At 40.6% G+C, this 17,585-nt stretch overlaps 1 protein-coding gene across 4 annotated transcripts in view; it reads left to right on the top strand.

Annotated features, from left to right (window-relative positions):
• Window positions 1–17,585, top strand: part of CALD1 (caldesmon 1) — a 211,703-nt gene that overhangs the window by 11,505 nt on the left and 182,613 nt on the right. For 2 of the 4 annotated variants that reach the window (XM_071551404.1, XM_071551402.1), the window contains exon 2: window positions 11,929–12,052. The exons of the other annotated variants lie outside the window; for them this stretch is intronic. The gene's annotated coding sequence lies outside the window, so the exon portion shown is untranslated. The remainder of the gene's footprint in view (window positions 1–11,928; window positions 12,053–17,585) is intronic. 4 annotated transcript variants of the gene reach the window in all.

Below are 17,585 nucleotides of genomic sequence, written 5' to 3'. Positions count from 1 at the left end.
AGAACTGTGTATTTCTCAGGTCAAACCTCTCAGAATTGTGTAAAATTACCTCTTCCATTAAGCTCAACCTTCAGCTCAGCTAAATCTTGCAAAGTTGGAGGAAGGTGGCTGTGCTCTATTGAAAGTGTAGCTTTGGTCTCAGAAAGGCAGAGGAGCTTTAAAACTTCTTGAAGAAGTTTCAGTACAAGTTTTAGTTAAGGATTTTTGGGTAGTACAACAGCCTGCAGCTGTGACGTGGGTTTTGCTGTTTTTCTGGATATGAGGAAATGCAGTTGAAGATATGACATGTACTGATTAAGAGTACATAAAGACCATAGAGAGAGGGTTTTGTTGTCTTAGTTTTTTGATCCTTACATTTTATAGTCCTGCTTGCTGCTCTCCTGTTCAGCAGCACCTGAGGTACAGGCACATTTGGAAATGGAGCCTGCAGCCTCTTAAGTGTGAGCTTTGAAATGTTGTGTTTTAGACTTAGAGTTTAGCACAGTTCCCTTGACTTTAGCAGGCATTCCTACCAGTGGAACCACTGTTTTCAGGTGCTTTTTGCTTTAATCAGTCTTAGAAACAGTGATGTTTACAGGTGTGTTGTGTAAAGTTTCATTGTACTGTGGTTTGCAGCATGATGCTGTGCACTCCCAGTGGTGGAGGGAAACTGTCTGAAGACTGTGGAGTTCTGTAGTGTTAACTGTAGTTTTTATTTTCCTTGAGGACTTGGAGGAAAGCAGAATGATGGTAATTAAGCTTGATCTGTGGGCCAAAATTGAGAGGGAGAAGGTAATAAATTATGGGGAATGTTTTAAATGGCCCTATCTCCTTATTTAAAGTGAGCTCTTAGAGAGTGGGGTTACAAGTCTCTTCTCAGCCTATTACAGGTTTCTCACTGTTCACTGTCTGAGACTAAGCTACTTATATTGTCCACAGAAAAAAGCAAAGCAGAAGCTAATGTCTCTGTAGGTCACAGAGCTTCTAATTATTCCCAATGGTGTTGCAGAAATGCGTTCTTACATAACTGGTCTGAGATCACCAACTTGTTTGACGTAGCGTATTGTTCTGCTGTCACATAGAAATGACTTCTGTCAGCTGCAATGCTTTGCCAGATTCCCAGTGGTGAGCATGAGGTACAGAGTTGGACTCAAGGATCCTTGTGGGTCCCTTCCAATTCAGAATAGTCTGTGATTCTGTGATTCTAAGTCTGTTGCTCAGAAGATTTGAGATGAGATTTTTAGTCCTCTCTGGATCTTCCTCCTAAGGAAATGAAATGCTGCCAAGAGAGAGAAACTCCAGTGGGAGAGCTTTTGTTTGAATACACAACAGAAAAGTTATACTTCTGCTTGCTTCCAGCATGCTTCGTGTCCTAAAAGACACCCCACATTTCTATCTTAGTACTGTCTTCAGCTGAACAGTGCTTGCCAATTCAACCTGACTTGTATATGCTAAATAACATTGTGCATGTTATAGGTCACTTTACTGAGACAAAAATGGCCAAGTTCATGTGGAAAATAAGTGGGAGAGGCAGGAACAGAGATCGGGACTTCTGTCTTCTACAGCAAGACACACAGGTCTAAACTATGCCGTCATTCCAGGGCGTAATAGTCAAAGGCCTACTATTTGCTTACTTTTCTTTCACATAACTCTGGGACTACTATATAAAACACAAAGGAAGAGATAAATAAGAGGGGCAACTTTTGCCTGTGAAGGATTGAAATTTTAGAGCAGTTTAAATGTATTTAGAGGTGTTAGAGGAAAAAAAAACAACCCAAGATACTGATTGCAGGGTTATCAGATGAGTAGTCTAAGTGAAAAAGACCTAAATAAATGTTGTCTAGTGACTTGGATGTCATGAGATCTGATGCCTTTTTAATATATGCTGAATATCCCCTTTGCTATTTAGTTAAGTGTAAGGCTGTTTTGGGATGTTATGGTATTCTGTCCAAAGTACCTGGCCACCCATGAGTAGCTTTATTTTTTATCAGTAAAAGTATAGGGTAAGTGATGCTGATCCAGCTATCTGCTGCTGGACACTTTCTGCTGCTGTACATCCATGTATTGTGCTGCTTTTAAGAAACTTTCTTCATAATTTACTGAAGGTATTCTCAGCAAATGGGCAATAGATCTTCCAGGCAATGCATCTGTCAGGGTGGTTTCAGAAAGTAGAGTTGACACAAAGTTCTTCTGTGCTAGACCTAGTGCTCCCTCAGCAAATCTGCAGGTGACACCAAGCTGAGTGGTGTGTCTGACACACCTGAAGGAGGGGATGTCATCCAGAAGGGACCTGGACAAGCTCGAGAAGTGGGCCCATGGGAACCTCACAAGGTTTAACAAGACTAAGTGCAAGGTGCTGCAGCTGGTTTGGAAGAATCGCCACTATCAATATTGGCTGGGTAATGAACAGATTGTGAGCAGCCCTGCTGAGGACTTGGGGGTACTGGTGGATGAGAACCTGGACGTGAGCTGACACTGTGCACTTGCCGCCCAGAAAGTCAATTGTATCCTGGGCTATATCCAAAGCAGTGTGGGCAGCAGGACAAGGGAGGGGATTCTATGCCTCTGCTCTGGTGAGACCCTACCTGGAGCTTTGCATTTGTCTCTGAGGTCCCCAGCATATGAAGGACATTATCCTGTTGGTGAGGCCACACCTTGAGTACTGTGTTCAGTTCTGAGCCCCTCAGTTCAGAAAGGATATTGAGGGGCTGGAGCAAGTCCAGAGAAGAGCAACAAGGCTGGGGAAGAGACTGGAGCACAAGTCCTATGGGGAGAGGCTGAGGGAGCTGGGGTTGTTTAGCCTGGAGAAGAGGAGGCTCAGAGGTGACCTCATCACTGTCTAGAACTACCTGAAGGGAAGTTCTAGCCAGGTGGGGGTTGGTCTCTTCTCCCAGGCACTCAGCAATAGGACAAGGGGGCACGGGCTTAAGCTCTGCCAGGGGAAATTTAAGTTGGAAATCAGAAAAAAATTCTTTCCAGAGAGAGTAATCAGGCATTGGAATGGGCTGCCCAGAGAGGGGGTGGATTCGCCATCCCTGGAGATTTTTAAATGCAGATTGGACGTGGTGCTGGGTGCCATGATCTGGTAAATGGACTGGAGTTGGAACAAGGGTTGGACTCGATGATCTCGGAGGTCTTTTCCAACCCAATTGATTCTATGATTCTATTCTATGATTCTATGATTCTGTCCCAGGGGAAACCACCAAGATGATTAGAAGGATGGAGCATCTCTCCTCTGATGAATGGATGAGAACTGAGTTTGTTCAGTCTGGAGAAGAGAAGGCTTTGGAATGACCCGGACTTCAGTGCAGGAATGAAAACTGCAGGATGGAGATATCGGACAGACTGCATTGCATCCATTTTTGCTATGCCAAAAGTGATACATTAGTTGAAACAAGTGTGTCAGAAATTAACAACTACGATTTTATGCTGGAACATGCCTATGACAGAAGGACAGAAGGGATCATGGAAACAGCTGCTTCAGATACAACTTTCATATCTCCTGCTACACAAGTAGCATCCAAGTCTATCTCTGAAATACCTGAAAGAAAAGCTTTATGTACTGTATGTGACTTTGCATTTATACAGGTGCAACTTGCTTCAACTGAAAGGCCATTTTGATGAGAGGTTGAATGTCTCATTTGTATTTTAGATATAAATTACATTTTGACACTTACAAGACTGATAGAAAACAAACACACTACACTTGTGTTGGCATTCTTATTGTGTGCCTAAAAGATGACCTGTCCTCATTACCTATATGCATTTTCTGTATGGACATAATGTTCCTATTCAGTATATTTGACTGATAAAGGCTGTTGCAGAATTCGACCCAGCTGAAATCAGTGATTTTTGAAAATAGAAATTGCTTATACACTTTTTTCTTCATTAAAAAGAAGTGGTATACAATACTATATGGTTAACACCAGCTAAACCTTGTTTCAGTCCATTGCATGCTATTTTAATGCAACCCAGACTATGCATTATGAAAAAATCTGACTGGGATGCCCAATGTTAAGTGCAAATTCGCAATGTCAAGCTTTGTCAAGAAGCTTTGTTGAGCTTAATTAAGCTCCTTAAGTGATACCAGAAATTATTTTAATTTTTGTGGCTTTTTTTTTCCAAGGGATAGGGATGGAGGAGGCTGAAGAGGAGTAAGCTAATATGCTGTGACTTTAAGGGATTACATCTTGAATTAGACTGTTGTAATATATCTAAAGAATTAAATCAATTCACTGCCCAAGTTTTGTCTGTTCAATTCAGTGATCCCTAGAAACTCGGTGACCAATCTGTGCTCTTAGCAAATTTTTACCTATCAAGACAAGGGTGTCAGTTCAAAGCTTTTGGGTGTTCTAGCAACACGAAGAGTACATAAAGTGTCAAACATGCTGGTTTGTATGAAACCAAGTCACACTGCTGTCCCAGATTGCTTACTCTTTTATCTGATTTCTTCTTTTTGTCTGTCTTTTGCTTCACTTCAGCTTTATTGATCGGATACTACTTCAGGTTTAATACCACAGCAATATAAAGCTTTTGACAATTTATTTAAGTAGCTTTTAGGCACTTATATTGTAGCATTATACTGCTTGTTGCATTTGAAACCTGACGATCTCTGTAGGTTTACCTCTAGTGAAGTTCATTTAATTTCTATTCACTTATTCTACAGAATATATCAGCAATTGTTTCCCCTCTCTCTCAAGACTGAAACAAGCTTCTGTGTTCTCTAGAGTACTAAATAAAGAGTTTTGGAGAAAAATGCATGTTCTGAAAATCCACAGCACATTATTCAGGGATGACCCGTACAGACAGGGAAATACCTTCTTGGAGGTGTTGCACTACACAAGTTGTAGGTATTCTCCTATTTATATGCTGAAGCGTGGTATTTCCAACAGATTTTGAAAGTAATCATTCTGATTTTAGTCAGTCTCTTGTCACATGCACAATAAAATTTGGATTGCCACAAAACAGTACTTTTAGAAACTTTTAATTATCATAATTTTGATTGGAAGTTACTCCCATAAAAGAGCAATTTTTTGGCTCTGGTGGAAATTTTCATCAATCCCAGTTCAATACTATTGCAGCATTTCTTTTGCTACTAATAGCTGATGCAGACTGCCCAAGAAACCTGTGCCTGCCTTTAGCTTTTACCCATCTGAATCTGTTCAGTGGCTTTACATTTCCTAGTTTGTAGTTGTGCTCACCATTGGTAACTGAGGGGAACAGGACCTGAAATTTCATTTTGAATGCTATTTTGCCAGAAGTACCAGATTTTGTTGGGAACATCAGCTGTTTATATCAACCTCAGAATGACATCATAGTTTGAGCATAAAATTTTGTGAGAAAAGCTTAATTTGAAGGAGACCAAAGATTTAGACCTTTAGGTAATTGCTGTCCAATTATCATAGCCTTGATAATGTGACAAGGAATAAGAGAAAAGAATATACTTTGAGCTAGCAGATAAGAAATATAGATCCTGTAGTACATGCTAGCTAGAATATTTCAGTTTTTAAAATGTGTGAATGGTTAGCAGCTTTAGGATGTTGTCTTTGATTAAAACAGTGCCTAACTTCAGGTGCAAAATTGAAAATTTTCTAGTACATCAGTAAGCGAAACCTCAGCACATGTAATCTGTAAAAGTAAATATAAGTACTTTAGCAAATGTGCCACAGATGGCCAGGTTTAACAGTAAGGTGCCTGTTTCTTATAGCTGATTAGTGTCAGAAGACAGAGGTGATAGTTTGAGATGTGCTTTGTAGAAAGAATGGAAGAGAAACATTATGGTCTTGCATTCTCCTGTGTGTGAATCAGACTGAGTTGCAGATCTGACCTCTGACACTTCTTCCCACTATTTTCTTCTGTTTAAAGCATCTTGGTGAGAGTAGAAATTTTTAATTTCAAAATCTCTGGTAAAATTGTATCTAAGTGGTCTGTTTCAAAATTGAACGCTTGATAAAATCTTAGAGAACACCTCAGGCAACTGACATTGCCAATGATCTCTTTCAAGGCTAGAGCAGGAGATGGGACTCCTGTTGCACTCCATTTCTGGTGCTGCTTTGTTTTTGCTTTAGCAGACTTTTTGGCCTTGTCTTGTTTAGTTATCTATAAAACACATCTCAGATTTCTGTAGTAGCACAGAGGCAAAGGCTTGAGATTGCAGCAAAGCACTTCAGCTTTGATTGATGATTGCCACAGTGAAAATGATATGTTCCTGAAATGCTATAGAAGATCTCTCTCTGGTCAGACCACTTTCACAAAGCAATGCTTGCATTGGTGTAGGTATTTTCATTATTTTCCACACTTGGGGGTCATTTCCTTTTGTGGATAGGACCTTATTAATTTGCCACAAAAGTAGACTTATTTCCTGATCTTTTGGAAATTTCAACAGCTAGAAACCCAGTTTTTCTCAGATATGTTGTGTCTTGAGACTTAATTAGGGTCTACAAAGTGTTTAGAGGTCCTTCTATGAAAGGTGCCCTGGAAGTGGTAAGTGCATTGTGGTGTTATTAACTGAAGTGATACCTACCAAGAACTAGTGGCTGGATAAGGTTATCATCAACTGCTAAGCTTTTTGTGTTCCTGCTCTTTGATCTTGCAGGTTTCCAATTCCTTCTTTTCAGCATTACTAAATTCCCTTTTACAAAAAATGCATGTTGTTGAATGCACCAGCTGATTTTTGGCTCACCAATCCAAACAATTGGAGCAAATTACCAGGTTTACAATTACAGTCTCAGTTTAGAGCACTGGAGTTTTTAGAATTGCTCTCTGTGAAGTTTAAAAACATTTAGAAATAACTGCCAGTGTATGTTACAAGACAAGACTACTAATAAAATAATGAAATTAATCTGTTGATCAATTAAATTGCTTTCCCCGTTTTTCCCTAGAAAAACAAAGTCATATATAAAATAGTCAAGCATCTTGGTGTTACAGCCAGGTCCAGTTGAGGTGTGACAGCTAGACAAAGACAATGCTCAGAGGGACTTTCCATCTGCTTCAGATCACTGAAAGAAGGAGCTGTAATCTTAGTGCTTGTACTCCTGTGGACAGATGTGTCATTGTTCCTCAACATTAGCCTGGGAGGGAGAAGCATCACGACTGGTGTGTGGTCCATATCGAGGTATGGATGCAAGCAATTGCAGCCAGTTAATCTTCTACCCCTACAGTAATTCTGTTCCCTGAGGGGGTTTTTGTGGCAGTAACATAGGCAATACCAGTCCTTAGGGGTCCTCTATCTCTAATTCAGAGGTGCATAAGTTGCTAACTCTCTTTTTTTGCTCCAGTCTTGGCCCTAGGACCAGGATGAACTTGGCCTCTGGTGCATTCAAGGTGTATGTGGCTAATCCCTCTTTGGGCTATTCTGTGGAGAGTTAAAGAGAGTACACATGAGACCTTGCTGAGAGGTGACTTCATTCTTGTTCTCACATATTCCAGTCTTTCCATTAGTTGTTTTTCTCTTATGAGATGTTATTGGTAGTGTTTTGTGGCATTAGTTAACAACTCCATCATGATCTTAACTACTCTGGCTCTCATGCAGTATCTGGAAAGAAAAGCTGCAGTAAAAGCCTAGACCTAGTGGATTTTTTTGTTTTGCTTTGGGTTGCCTTTTTTTCTTTACAAAGCAAAGTTGTAGTTTCTTAGTGACCTGTACACATTACAGGGGCAAAATTCCTGCTTTGAATGGTTCACAGAATACTCTGCATTGTTTATGTCCTCTAACATGAAGCAACTTCTAGCTGACATCTGTTTTGTTTGCTTGCGTAAGAAAATTAATATATCATGATGGGCACTGCACGGCACATAGGTCAAACTACTCAAACAGCTGAAGGTTTTTGTGTTCTTAGGTTTTTTGAAAACCTTAAGGAATTTTGGCTTTCATAAATTATAGAGTTAAGTCAATAAAAGGCCCAGTAGAGACTGTATGTCCCCAAACATATTTTATCTTGACAAGCTATATACTGTTGAGAGCTATGGCCATGACTTGAAGCCAAGTTAGGAAGAGAACACTTCTGTTACAGGCTGCATTTGGTGGGGATCTGAGGAGGGGAAGGGAGACAATAGTGTGTGCTCTGAGAATGCCAAATGCAGAAAGCTTCACTAAGCTGAACTCTTGGGTTGTATAAATCGTTGTAACTCTGCTAGCATCAGTAGGTGATTTACATCTCTTGGGAATCTGGTTTGCTTTTTATTTTATGCAAACCTACTTGCTCTGGATGCATGAAAGCATGGGTTTTACTAGAAGTTGTATTGATAAGCAGTAGTTTGGAGTCTATGTATTAAAGTGTGTGATTGGTATCCCTTACCTTAGGCAAAGAAGATAATCAAATGGGCAAATGGGGTGATGTTTAGCCTCCATGCCCTTAATCATAGAATCATACAATCGATTGGGTTGGAAAAGACCTCTGAGATCAAGTCCAACCCTTGGTCCAACTCCAGTCCATTTACTAGATCATGGCACTCAGTGCCATGTCCAACCTCAGTTTAAAAATCTCCAGGGATGGGAAATCCACCCCCTCTCTGGGCAGCCCATTCCAATGCCTGATTACTCTCTCTGGAAAGAATTTTTTTCTGATTTCCAACTTAAATTTCCCCTGGCAGAGCTTAAGCACGTGCCCCCTTGTCCTATTGCTGAGTGCCTGGGAGAAGAGACCAGCACCCACCTGGCTAGAACTTCCCTTCAGGTAGTTCTAGACAGTGATGAGGTCACCTCTGGGCCTCCTCTTCTCCAGACTAAACACCCCCAGCTCCCTCAGCCTCTCCCCATAGGGCTTGTGCTCCAGTCCCTTCCTCAGCCTTGTTGCTCTTCTCTGGACCTGCTCCAGCCCCTCAATATCCTTTCTGAACTGAGGGGCCCAGAACTGAACATAACACTCAAGGTGTGGCCTCACCACAAATCCATGCACCTTTTTTCACTGCAATGATATGACTCTATTGAAGCTTGCTCATGAAGAGCTGCTTTTACACTAGTGAATGACTGGAAGGAGTAGGTTTTCTGGGTAGGAGCCTGGGAATTATATGACATTAGAACAGATACTTCAGTGTCCTTTGGGTCCTCCCATTTGAAAGGAACATGAGAAATACATTCTAATAGCAGGGAGGAAAAGGTCTGGCTCTCAGTGATAGCTATTGAATGAAGCTCAGTGCATCTAGTCACATTTTTGCATGATTGTAACTCTCTGGACGTATGGAGACAGAAAGGCGGTGTCTGCATAGCAGCAAACCGTCTAATCTCTGTTTTAGTTAGCCTGCAAATTAGTAATGTGGAAGCCTGCTCTTTTATCCCAATGAGAGACAATGCAAAGGTTGTAGATGTAGCAGGGTTGTGTATCTCTTAATGGGAAGGTGTTTCTTTATCTCTTTAAGAAGGTAAAATTCACTTTGCCAGTATTATAGGAAACTTACATGGAAGCAGTAAAGAATGGATATTGGCTACAATAGCTGCTGTCAAGGGTAGGGAAAAGTAACTTTGAAGTGAGTTTGGATACGATTTAGTATGAAAGTAGTGAAAGAATTGCAGAGGATTTAAATTCACTTCTTGGTCATCCTACATGAACATTGGCAAAGACTTTTAAAAATGAGAGTTTTAAAAGTCTAATTTTGAGAGACTGTTCTCCTGAAACCTTTGCTTTTGGGAATCTTTAGTATTATGTAGATCTTATAAAAGACACAATGGACCTTTGGTTGTTAGTGACTTCTTTTGCCTGTTTGCTCAGAAGCCTGACTTCTAAAAGACCCCGAGCACTCTCTCAACGTAAGGAGGAGCTACAATAGGAATATCTGTAAAGCTGAGGGTCTTAAAAATGACTGTAAGTCACAGTATGCACTGCCTAATAGAGTTACATGCAAAAGTTTATGTTAAGAAGTTAAACAAATTATATTTAGACTTGTAGGCTGAATCATTTGTCCTTCATAGAAATACCTTGAGAAGATGTGTTTTTGTGTTGCTGCTATTAAAATAGATATTTTGGACTGTTATACTTCAATTGATTAAAAAAAAAAATTAGAGGTATATTTATTTTTATCTCCTTTTATGTTCTGTCCTTGAGGAAATGAAGTGGCTTAAAGCTAAGGAATGCAGTTCAAAATGCAGCTCTTGACTGCAGAGTGAAGGTAAGTGTTGAAAATAAAAAAAAATCTTAGAGGACCAACAATTCAGCTGGCTTAAAATAGCAATAGATTTTGGTGGATTTGCAATGTAAGTGCAACATTCGGTATTTCCCCGTATCCCTGTATTTGTACTTTCACATTTTCACTTTAAGTTATGCTGTGATTTATTTAATTGGTGTGACTTGGTCTCTTTGGAAGTGTGCTGGGGAGAAGGCACTTCTAACTTATGGCCTTTCTTTGTCTGTTAACCTGAAGAATTGCTAATGTGTTGCATGTTTTGTGGGTTTTTTCTCCCACTCCCTTCCCCACCATGGCTATGTGTGATGGGCTGATAGGTTTCATCTGTCCATGGAAGTCTTCCTTTATCCACCTAGGTACTGTCAGATAAATTATATTGGGGAGTATGGGGTGGTGTAGTTTGCACATAAAGTGAGATTGACCACTGTGAAATTATTCGTTCCTTACATAAGAGGAGACAGTAACTCATAAGATAAATGTATCTGAATTAAATAGGGCATATATCTGTTCATTACTACAGAGGCAGAGGGCATTGAAAGCTACTGGTGAAATGACTTCCAGGGAGATTTTAACAAGATACCAAGGGTAACTTTCTCTACCCTCACAAAACTCAGCTAGTGCTGCATGGCACAGTGCACTCTGTGCCATGAGAGATGTATCAGACAACCTCTTCTTTTTCCTTTCAGTCTTTATGCAGTGGGGGCAAAAGTGGACTACGTCAGAGCAATTGCACAAGGGCTGGGGCATTTGTCTTGTACTGTGCTGTACTGACTTCAGCTAATGCAGGATCAAATCCTTAAGGTCCAGCATTAGCATTTTTGAAGTGTAGCAAGTTCAGTAAAGTCCAAGCTCTATATTTTTTTGTCGCCATAGAGGGGTCCTGCATTTGGATCAAGATCTTTCACTAGCCAAAGACTTTAAAACTGTATTGAATCTTTTTTTTTCTGTTCCTTCTGATGACTAATGGTCTTGAAAAATATTTATTTGACTTGGAGAACTAAAAAGTATTAAAACATAGCAGGACCTTGTAATTAGATACTTTTTTTTAAATTACATTACTCACCTCTACTTGATGACTCATTTTTAGAGAGACATCTGCTAAATGAGACTATATTACCTGACATTCTGGGAACTAAATGGCACAGTGAGGCAGAATTGTGAGGTGAGATCCAGCTGAAGTCAGAGAAATTAGCAGAAGTTGTTGCTACACAGATGCACAGTGATTTAGGGCACGCAAAGCAATATATTCTAGCAATGTTCAGTAAGCGCACTTCAGTTCAGTTCTTAAGACACATTCTTCCACCTGTATATTAGTAATTCTAATCATTAGTAGATTATAGCTCAGGATTTAGTTTTGTCTTTAGGGAAGTATAATGAAATTTGCATTGCTTAGCCTCTGCCATAACTTTATAGAGATCTTCACATTCAGCCCTGTCTATCCTGTATCTTTCATCAGCAATGAATTCACTCAGTTTGTCATGCTGCAGTAACTTCTGAAACATGCATGTTCAGTGAGGGTATTTTCAACACTGTGGTAAAAGAGTGAAACCTGTAGTGCTATGAAACAGTGACATAAACTGAGACAGGTCCTCCAGAGAGAAAAAGAATTCATTATAATGTATGTACTTCAACCGACATGACTATGGTTGCATAGGCCAGGACTGCCTTCTTTACTTTAGAAGCAACGTACTGGTTTTTTGTTTTCACAGTGACATTTGAACTAATTTCTCTAAATGATGAACCTTTCATTGTTGGACAGATTTTGCACTCAGTTAAAATGTACAAATATTATCTGAGGCTTTCATTTCTTCCAATATTTCTTCTCCCTAGGTGTTGAGAAGTTGCACAATGGTGACTAGCAGGGTAAAGAAAATCTAAAGCAAGAAGTCTGCAGTGAATGATTGACTGGTACAGATTTTTAAATGTGAAAATCATCACTATAAGCCAAATGAAGGTAATACTGTTACTCCTGAAAGTACCACTAAAAGAATGAACCAGTTTAAGTGACGTGGTATTTTGGCAGCTGTCACGTGAAAGGGAGAAGGGCAGAAATGCAAAGATTTCTAGTCCCACCTGTATTAATCTAAAGTTAATAGCTATAAGTGTCCTTGGAACAATCAAAGCTTTGTGAACCCAGCACTGCCTGTTGAACTATGGACAAAATACAGGCTGGAAAGATTTTTTGACCTTCCTATGAGGACCACACTTAAGCCAGGAAGAACTTAATAGCTATAAGCGTCTCCAGAAAGTCAGATCTTTGTGATCCCAACATTGCCTGTCAAACTATGGACAGAACACAGGTTGGAAGGGTTTCTGACCTCTGCTATGAGACCACACTTAATAGCAAGAAAAGAATTTTCTCCACAACAGCTCCCGAAATAACATTTATTAATACAAGTATGTGATAGTTATTGTGGGGTTTGCATTGCCGGTTGTCCTAGTTCAGCAGGTGGGACCAGTTATCACTGTGTGGGAGTGATCAAAGCTGTGTATTCTACCCCCTCTATTCATTTCCCAAGGACAATGGACCATTAGCAGCAGCTGCCCAGGGAGTCATTAGCACCTTCATACCCAGCCTGAGGGGGCGTGGCTGCTAATGGGCCATCAACAGTTCAAAAATACCCCATGGCTCCCAGAGTTAATCACCCATTGTGTGAGTTCCTGCCCTGGGAGAGGGACTGGGTGCTCCCTGAGGGTATGTAAGTGGTGGGTAAGAAGACCTTGGGAAGCACTTGTTGGATCCAGAGGAGCAGCAGGACCTCGACAGGAGGAGACCACCACTCTCGACCAGACTACAGCCATCACCTGCACCAATAGGTTTCTTCACTTCCTTTTGCTTTGGACTTGGGGGAACCACGCAGGTCTCAGCACAAGAGCTAACAAACCCCTTTGGGTTTGTGCCCCAGGACACTGGGTTATACTGCTGGGTTTTGTGAGTTGAAAGCACTTTCTCTTTGTGTCAGTGTATTTATTGTAATATCTTTCATTAAATTGTAATTCTGACTTATAATCTCTCTTGTGATGGGTCCATTTCTCCTGCTGGTTTACCTTTAAACCAGCACACCGGTGATAATGTTTAGCTGCAGGATTGTATTTAATTTATGACAAAAGACCCCAAAAGAAACTAGCACAAAACACATTCTACAGAGACAAGCATACCAAACTTAAGTGTCAATACAGCAGTGTCTCCCACTCCCAGGACAGACAGAAACTAACAACAGAAAACTACCAACCAGAAACACAACCACCCAAAACACAAATCTAGACCCCCCCCTCAGTAACACAGGGCAACAAAATGGCTTGCACACCGCCTTCTCTGTAACACAAAGCAAAAGAAAAGAAAAGAGCTGCTTCTCATCAACACGTGTTCAAAGGCAACTGCACACTGCAAACTGGTAGGAGAAATGAACTCAACACAAAAGATTGTAAGTCAAGAGTTACAGTTTAATAGAAAATAATACAATAAATACAATGACACAAAGAGAAATTGCTTTTAACCCACAAACCCCAGAAGTGTAACCCAGTGCCCTGGGGCACAAACACAAAAGGGGTTTTTATAGCCTCTGTGCTGGGCCAAAGCAAAATGAGGTAAAAAACCTGTTGGTTCAAATAATGCTTGCAGTCTGGTGAAGAGTGGTGTTCACAGTCTGATTGAGAGTGGTGACCTTCTCCTGTCAAGGTTCTGATCCTCCTTTTGGTCTGATGAGTGGTTCCCCAAGGTCTCCAAACCCCCAGGATTATGTACTCTCCGGCCCAGGTGGGAGCACCCAGTCCCTCCCCCCCGTCAGAGAGTTACACAATGGGTGATCTGACTCTGTGAAGCAGGGGGTATTTTGGAATCGTTGATGGCCCACTAGCAGACACACCCCCTCAGTCTGGGTGTGAAGGTGCTAACGACTCCGTGGAGGGGAGTTATCACAACTCTTATCTCACAGGCTTCTTTAACACCCAGCTCACAACCCGAGGAGTCGTGTGTGCCCTGGGCAGCTGCTGCAAGTGGTCCATTGTTAACAGCTCTTGGGAAATGAACAGAGGGTGTGGAATACATAGCTTTGATCATCCACACAGTGATAAACTGGTTCCACCTGCTAAACTAGGACAGACTTAAACAAAAAGCCAAACCCCACTCCTTTTACATTATTTATGTAATAACTTTTCTGTGGAAATCAAGGTGGACACATTTGGTGTGTTTTTTTCATGTGTGATATGGTCAGAAAACCACCGTGAGTGATAAGAAAGGCATTTATGTGGCATTTATGATCCCAAGTAATTGGGAAGGTCACAAAGAAAAGTAGATATTACAAAGAATCAGCAAAGCCTGTAGGTTTGGGGTTTTTTTGTTTGGTTTTTTCGTAAATTTTTTTCAAGTTTGCATTCATACTCCTAAGGAGGAGTAAGAGAAAAGAATTGTGAGAAATGGCAGTGGACTATAGCAAGAGACTGTTAAATTTGGGTGGAAATGTGAGGGAAAGAAATTAAGATAGCATTGGATTTGAAAATTTGAGATGAGAGAGCGGAGGGAGATTTCAGAAGTGATAGAGAAGACAGGCAAAAACAAAGATGAGTTCAGTTTTTCAAGAACCAGTCTGAAATAATACTGTGAAAAAGAAGGTATGAAGAAGTGAATATAAGATGAGCAGGTGATTGGAATGATAGTCATGGAACTGAGATCAAAAATATCAACTCTGGGTACTACTGGAGGTGACAAATTGTTTAACATAGATTTTGACATTTGTTGTATTTCCATTTGGGTGTGATGTTGTTTAATATGTGGTAGACTAGTAGTCTATTGTTAACTTCAGTTTTTTTAACTGCAGTAATTAAAAGCAATTTTGTTAATTTTGGCACTGCTTCATCTGGTGGAAAACAAATTTTTCCTGTTTAGCATGGACATTTCACATATCTGATGGTAAAAATCGACTGAGTGGAAAATCCCACCCAGTTTATTTTAATGGACCAAAAGCAAGTAATTACACTTTTCAGACCTGGGAAGAAAAAGTAGTGCAAGGTACTTATATGTTACATGTGTATTTTTATATACATTCCCTGCTTTTCAAAAATTTTTGATGATTATACACAGTATCTTCCTGCTCATCAGTCTTTTGGTAATGCAGGTTCATGTCTTGTACTTTCCTGTAAACTCCAGTCGATGGACAGCTTGCAGGCTTTGGCAGGAGTGGGGGCTCTTGCATTTTGTTAAGACTGGGATAGCCCTTGCCCAGTGCACCAAGCTGTCCTTTGAAAGTCAGAATTTCCTTTGGCTTATTTTATCTGGTTATAACTTGAGCATGGCACCGTGGGCTTGCATTGTGGTATCATCTCCACTTCATGGTAGCTTGCTGTGCACAAGCAGTTGGAACAGGTATGTTTTCAAAGAGAGAAGCTGGATACCATCAGTGTTGTCCTTATATGTCCTTAACATAACAGAGCTGATCCTTGTGTTCAGTGTTATCTGTTATTGAATGGTTGGTTTATGTAGGAAGCATTAAGACTTGATGTCTTCTGTGACTGGTCTGGTTGTAGTTCCAGTGTTTGTCTAAGCTCAGGAAAAAATTATTCATAGCACTTTTCATGAAATTTGAGGAGCTTGCTGCTTTTCTTTCTTTCCTTGAAAAGCATTAAAATATGTACAGGGCAAAATGTTTAATCTGCTTATATGAATCTGGTCCCAGGTCAGTGTTCCACTGAGTTGATGTCCTGGGTGGAACATATCATGACAGAGTACCAGTCTTCCACTCTGATCACGATTAACTGACTAAGTGTGAAATTTGTGCAAAGTAACAGTAGGTGGATCTGCCATCACATGAGCTTTTAGAACTGTTTTCCTCTGAATGGGTTTGGGTTAGCTTGAGACACAGACCCAAGTTTGATGTAGAATTTGTCATTTTCTTTTTATATCCAGTACTTTTTCTGCCATTTTCTCTGCCCATGAATTTGATGAGGCTTGACTTCTTGATAGGACACCATGGCACATTTTTAAATTGTTCTTTTGTGACTTGAATTTATATTTTCAAGTAAGTGCTCGTATAGGATTCTCTGTTGCATCTTTCATCGCCTTTTCTAGATGTCTCCCTGTAAATGCCAAGCAATTCATCAATTCTACGACTTCACACACCTTCAGGTGCAGCTAGTGATCTGGGCTATTCTACAAGTCTGAGTGTCAACACCAGCCATCCTTTGGACTGGGCCTAGTCCCAAATAGTGTAGATAGGTGGCTGTGAGTGGTTGGAACAGAGCCTTTGTTCTGTGCCATCCCTCTGCCTAAACTTGCCGTGTTTGCTTTGCCTGCTTTTGGACCTGACAGTGTCATTGTCCTGGGAATAAGGACAAGGGGAATATTTTCTTCCTGACTGTTAGTCGAAGAGTATGTTCCTAAAGGTGTTTCTGGCTGCATTAATTGCATCATTGCAAGACCTGTCACTCTTGCATTTACAGTGCATTGAGGTTTCTGTTTTGTCATCTTGCTGTAAACTCTGTTCATGAGGATTTTAATCAAGATGATTCATTTAAAGTTGACTGTGTGTCATCTGTGTGGTTTCAGTAGGCCATTGTCCTATGATTGATAAGACTACATGAGTGATAACAGTGTGATAGGATCCATCTGATCAGCATGACTCCAGGTTTGCATGGTCACTCTCAGCACTTCACGGAAACCTTTGATGTGTGTGCACTCTTTTTGAATCTTAGGAATCTGCATGGCTTTTTACTCAGTTGTATTCTGTCAAATTCTTCCTGTTCTCTTCATGTTTTGCCAAGTAATACATGCAATTTTATTGCCATCTTCCAGTTTATGTAGTATGTCAGGGCCCATGTATATGACAAATATATGTGCACCTTTCCAAGCTTTGTAGTCTGGCCAAAACAGTATTGCAAATATGGATTAGTTGGTGGCTTGTTGGATATAGTGAACAGAGATTGACCGTGTGAGACAATGCTCTCCTCCTGTAGATTGTCAGTCAGCTTTGTCAGTGTTGTCTCAAGTTGAAGTAGCAGGCAAATACTTGTTGGGCTTGGAGTGACTGACACAGTGCTATCTCCTATTTTAATGAATGTTTAATTATTAGGGGTGAAATGAAGACAGTAAGTTTAAAGGATATGTTTTCCCTCTCCTGTGGTGGTTTGTAGTTCACATAGGAACTATAGCTGATCCTGACTGGAATTAAATCTGTATTAAAATTTGGACACTAGCTATGCAGTGTTGGGGGGAAGGAAAAATGGTTCCCGTCCGCCTCCAGAGCCGAGGGAGCGCTGAGAAAGAAATGTTTGCAGTTTGGTGGATGAGAGGTGAAAGACCTTTACTGTGAAATACACGAGGCTTTTATGAGGTCCCGGGGAGGGGAGGGGGGGAGGTAGGTGCTAGAGCTGGGACTGGATTGGGTAAGAACTCCGGACAGGGAAGTGACTTAGGTGCTTAGCTAGTCAATAAGAAAACAGAGGTACTAACACCCAGTAGATATCCATGGTTTGGGGACAGACGGGATTGGTCG

The sequence above is a fragment of the Pithys albifrons genome, chromosome 3, assembly GCF_047495875.1.
Source record: "Pithys albifrons albifrons isolate INPA30051 chromosome 3, PitAlb_v1, whole genome shotgun sequence".
In the NCBI taxonomy this organism is placed as follows: domain Eukaryota; kingdom Metazoa; phylum Chordata; class Aves; order Passeriformes; family Thamnophilidae; genus Pithys; species Pithys albifrons.
The sequence above is the reverse complement of the archived record's forward strand: the minus strand, read 5'-3'. Positions and strand labels throughout refer to the sequence as shown.